The sequence below is a fragment of the Arachis ipaensis genome, chromosome B08 (genome assembly GCF_000816755.2).
Source record: "Arachis ipaensis cultivar K30076 chromosome B08, Araip1.1, whole genome shotgun sequence".
In the NCBI taxonomy this organism is placed as follows: Eukaryota; Viridiplantae; Streptophyta; class Magnoliopsida; order Fabales; family Fabaceae; genus Arachis; species Arachis ipaensis.
The window spans coordinates 11,105,120-11,111,034 of record NC_029792.2 but is presented as its reverse complement, the minus strand read 5'-3'; positions in this window follow the sequence as shown (position 1 = coordinate 11,111,034).

Here is a 5,915-nt window from a genome sequence, read left to right as displayed (position 1 = left end):
CACTGTCTCCTGAAAAATGCTCAAATACTCCGGCATTGATTTACGTTCAGTATACTTCATATTGACAAGCTTCCTAATCAAGAATGCTTTGTTTTGCACATTCTTCCTCTCATATAACTCCTTCAATTTGTTCCACATCCTCTTAGCATTCGTTTCGGTGTCAACATGTGGATACACGCTAAGATCAAGCCATTGCCTAATCAAAGCAACTGCCTTCCGATTCAGCTTCTTCCATTCAGCATCGGATTTAGTACCTTTGGATTTATCTCCCTCCACAGGATCATACAAGTCCTTGCTATACAACATATCTTCCATAAGAGTCTTCCAAATTGAATAATTTTGGGAATTCAGTTTGACCATATTCGGTCTATGAATATTTTCCTCCATTTAATCAGCATAGAGATAAACAACCAAAACTCTGTATACCACTTTGTTGGGAAAAACTCAATAAAGGTTCAAAAACAAGAACCTGTCTAACAGCGGAAGCACAAGAAATAATTTTTTCACAGCTTGTGCAATTAAAATGGGCAATACCAAAGATACTCCAAGTAGCAAATATAATGGCAGAAATTAAATAATCAGACACCAGAATTTTAACGTGGAAAAACCCCCCAAAAGAGGGACAAAAAACCCATGGGACCTAGTCCAGTAAAATCTTCCACTATCAGAATAATGGGTACACAAACAGTCTTCCTAGTGATACTAGAGCATCTCAACAATCAACAAAATACATCATCAAAACTGATGGAATCAACATAAACCCTCCACAAAGTGGGCATCTCAAATCAGGCAAAAGAGAAGGCAATATAACTAGCAAATTATATCTTAATGTTTATCTCTACACCAGGAATAACATCCTAAAATTTCATAAGAAATGGAGCGAATTTACCAGACTAATCTGATCAAGATAGCTTGCTCTTTTCCCCCAAATTTTTTGTTCTCTTTCGGCGCTGTGCTTCGTGTTTCTTTCTTCATTCAAAAGAATAAAGCTTCTCTCTCTCACCTCCCGTGGCTTATTGGTGCATGAAATCATGATCTTCAACAATGGCTCCAATAACTTGGTGCTCTCAAACGTGAATCACACTTTGTCACAACTTCGCACAACTAACCAGCAAGTGCACTGGGTCGTCCAAGTAATAAACCTTACGTGAGTAAGGGTCGATTCCACGGAGATTGTCGGTATGAAGCAAGCTATGGTCATCTTGTAAATCTCAGTCAGGCAGATTCAAATGGTTATGGTGAATTAATAATTAAAATAGAAATAAAATATAAAATAGGATAGAGATACTTATGTAATTCATTGGTGAGAGTTTCAGACAAGTGTATGGAGATGCTTTGTCCCTTCTGTCCCTCTGATTTCCTACTGTCTTCATCCAATCCTTCTTACTCCTTTCCATGGCAAGCTGTATGTTGGGCATCACCGTTGTCAATGGCTACATCCCGTCCTCTCAGTGAAAATGGTCCAAATGCTCTGTCACAGCACGGCTAATCATCTGTCGGTTCTCGATCATACTGGAATAGGATTTACTATCCTTTTGCGTCTGTCACTACGCCCAGCACTCGCGAGTTTGAAGCTCGTCACAGCCATCCCTTCCCAGATCCTACTCGGAATACCACAGACAAAGTTTAGACTTTTCGGATCTCGGGAATGGCCGTCCATGGGTTCTAACTTATACCACGAAGACTCTGATTAAGGAATCCAAGAGATACACATTCAAGCCTTGTTTGCATGTAGAACGGAAGTGGTTGTCAGGCACACGTTCATAGGTGAGAATGGTGATGAACGTCACATAATCATCACATTCATCATGTTCTTGGGTGCGAATGAATACCTTAGAATAGGAATAAGCTTGAATTGAATAGAAAAATAATAGTACTTTGCATTAATACTCGAGGTACAGCAGAGCTACACACCTTAATCTATGGTGTGTAGAAACTTTACCGTTGAAACTACATAAGAACAAAGTCTAGGCATGGCCGAGAGGCCAGCCTCCCAAAGAGGGTTCAATCATAAAAACATGATCAAAAGATTTTTTTAACATGATAGTAAAAAGTTCTATTTATACTAAACTAGTTACTAGGGTTGCAAAAATGAGTAAATGATGCAGAAATCCACTTCCGGGGCCCACTTGGTGTGTGCTTGGGCTGAGCATTAAAGCTTTCACGTGTAGAGGTCTTCCTTGGAGTTGAACGCCAGTTTGTAACCTGTTTCTGGCGTTTGACTCCAGAATAGGGCAGAGAGCTGACGTTCAACGCCAGTTTGCGTCATCTAAACTTGGAAAAAGTATGGACTATTATATATTTATGGAAAGCCCTAAATGTCTACTTTTCAACGCAATTGAGAGTGCGTCATTTGGAGTTCTGTAGCTCCAGAAAATCCATTTCGAGTGCAGGGAGGTCAGAATCCAACAGCATCAGCAGTCCTTTGTCAACCTCTGAATCTGATTTTTGCTCAAGTCCCTCAATTTCAGTCAGAAAATACCTGAAATTACAGAAAAATACACAAACTCATAGTAAAGTCCAGAAATGTGATTTTTAATTAAAAACTAATAAAAATATAATAAAAACTAACTAAAACATACTAAAAACATACTAAAAACAATGCCAAAAAACGTATAAATTATCCGCTCATCACTTATGCCACTTTCTTTCTTTATTTCTTTTTTTTTAAGTTGTGTGGGCCTCACTTGAGATTGGAGACCCACCAATACTCTTCCATAGATTTAAGCTATTCCGAACCTGCTAGGACTTTTGGCTGTCACGCAAATAGTGAACTATGTCTTTAGATGTCATGTTGCATCGATGACAAGAATTAGAAGTCGCAATATGAAGTCTCCAAAACCACAACTAATTGTCATTTGAGTTCCATCCTATCTTCTTAAACAAAAGCTAATCATAAGCATTCCTTGTTGTATACATCTTCCAAAACCAACCCGTTTCTTGACCTGCTAGCTGAGTAGGATTAATCATATTCAAAAGCACCTTCTAATCTTCTGTTATTGGAGGGAAAAGAGCATCCCATTCCAATGGTCTTGGTTCCAAACATCTTCCACCTTTAGCTCTCTGTCAGAAATGTGCATACAAGGGACAGAATTTGCCATCACTCCCTCCGGATGCCATGAAGGGGAGTTCATGGATCGGGTGAAATCGGATTTGATGTGACTCAGACCCAGTTCGAAATATATACCAAACCTATTTGTTAGACCCGAATTCGACCCTAGACCCGATGAAACCTACACACTTTTGGGCCACGATTATACTGGGTAAAAACCGGGTAAAAACTGGGCCGTTAATATTCCTTTCTTGTAAGTTAGTATGTGAAAATATCTAAATTTCCAAGACTCAAACTATTATTTGACATGGTAAAATTCACTTAGAAAAATATAACAAGAACTAACCCTTCTCTTAAATTAAAGTATAACCACAATCAATACTAATATTGTCTAATAAAAGCAAATATTTAAATCAATACAAATAACAATATTATGCATTAGTCTAAAGTCTTATGCATTTTAAACATAAAACATTAACTTATAGTCTTATAATGACTAATAACACAAAATATTGAGATTTACAATACTTAAATTCCACATAAGAATAGTCACCATCCATTACTAATAACATAAAATATTAATTGTGTATGATGACCGGACCACCGGGCCGAGTTCGGGTGACCCGAGCTATTGCCCGAACCCGACCCGAAATAATGACTAGGTCTATTTTCGAGACCCTTACCCGACCCTAGATCCAGTGAAATCACACTAAATTAATCCCTAAATTGTTCGGGACCGGGCCAGACCATGTACACCCCTAATGCCATGCATCAAACCAAAGGAAAAGGGACAAAGTTTCGATGCACTAAGAGAAACCTTCCTTGAAATGGGCCATGGTCTTAACCATATATCACCAAACACCAAAAAATATTACTTTGGACTTTGATATTAAGACTCATATTTTGTTAATGTTGTAAGTGTGAGGAGTGTATAAAGTTAGTCCCACATCAAAGAAAGCAAAGAAGGGTGAGGAGTTTATAAGATAAGATATTCATTAACTTACTACCTTAAGGTTTTGGACGTGGTACCTTTTCATCTTATGTTATCTCATTTGATTCTTCTCCACAATTTCTCTGGAAAATTCTATTTTACTTTACTAAACTAAGACATCTCACCTCTATTCTTCCTTCCAAAAAAAGATCCTCATCATAGCATTAATTTTTTTGGTAAAGGAAAGAGAAAAAGAAAAAAAAGAAAAAGAAAAACTTGTCTCTGATAACTAGTTAGAAAATTCCACAAAAGTTGTTCTAGAGTCTAGCCACTTTAGAGTGTCCAATATTAACCCCTAAGTATTTACCAAAATTGTGGGCAAAGTAAATCTAAGAAACCCCAGCTAAAACCTCTCTTCTTCTATTAGAGAATTCTTAAAACAAATAGATTTGGACTTATCTATGTTCACCTTCATTCCGGAATTCGGATGCGTATAAAATAAATTCAAGAACTTCATGACATTCTAAACTTGCCCCTTGCTAGTCTTGTCGAATAAAATCAAATCATCTGCAAACATAAAATGAAATATTCTTGATCCACCTCTAAAAATTGCCACGGCTTCTCACTACCTAAACTTCACTTGTAAATCAATGAAAGTGGTTAATTTTTTCTTACAAAAGACAAAAAGATAAAAAGATATGATAGGTCCTCCTAATAGATATTTCTTAGTTGAAAGTTCTCGATAAATTAAAAGCATAAACACAGTTTATAATAAGTTAATTGGTCAAGAAAGAAAGGCTAAAGAAGCAAGAGTATGAGCAAAAATATTCTAATCAATTCTGTTATAAGTTTTTTCTAAGCCAATTTTAAATAATAGAGCCCCTTTTTAAACTTGGTCTTCTTAAAAGAATGAAGCATCTCTTACATAACTATGTTATTCGAGATATCTCTGCTACGGATAAAACCTCCTTGAATCAAGCTGACAATGTTGTCCAGGAATGGAAGAATTGATTAATTAATCAGATGATATACTCTAGTTCCAATTACTCTTTTCAATTCTTTTATCCGTTCCTCATTTTAATTTACGATTATAGTTAATGAGATTGGAACGAACCAGATACTTGGAAAACGGATTAGAGCAAGCATGAACACCAAAAAGAAAAACATGGGATGAAACAAGATATAGAAATCGTAGGAATCTTCTTATTAGAACCAACTAGTATTTTTACCCGTAATAATATTATAGGAATATAAATTTTTTAAAATTACGGTCCATTTTATTCTGACAATATAAATTAGGGTTGTATATAGTTTGGTTAAACTAAAAACCAAACCTGTTTTTGGGTTAGTTAAAAATATAATTTGGTTAATTAACCAAATTGGTTTTACATGATAAAACTGATTATTAATCGGTTAAGAAATTTAAAAATCGATTTTTAACCGATTATAAAAATAAAAACCAACTTTAAAAAATAACTGATTTTAAAAAAAACGATTTTTACATAGAAAAATTGGATTTTTCAAAAACTAAAATTAAAAACCGATTTTTAATCGGTTAAAAATCGATTTTAACCGGTTAAAAACCGATTTTTACAAAAAAATCGATTAGCCAATTTGATCACAAGAGTTACATAAAATTTGGTTTTAGTTTGATTAACCAGTTAAAAATCGGTTTTTAAAATTTGGTTTTAGTTAACCACTTTTTAATAATAAGGATATGGTTTTTAAAAATATTTTATTAAATTGGTTAACCAAAATGTGGTTATGATTTTTTAACCGGTTAACCACAATTTGGTTATTTTTTGTACACCCCTAGTATAGATTATGCATGGCACAAAAGATTTATAAAATCAAACTACTTTTACAAAAAAAAAATCGTAAATTGACAAAAGTCTCTGACTAAGAAGACCAATGTATCCGTAGATAAAAAAC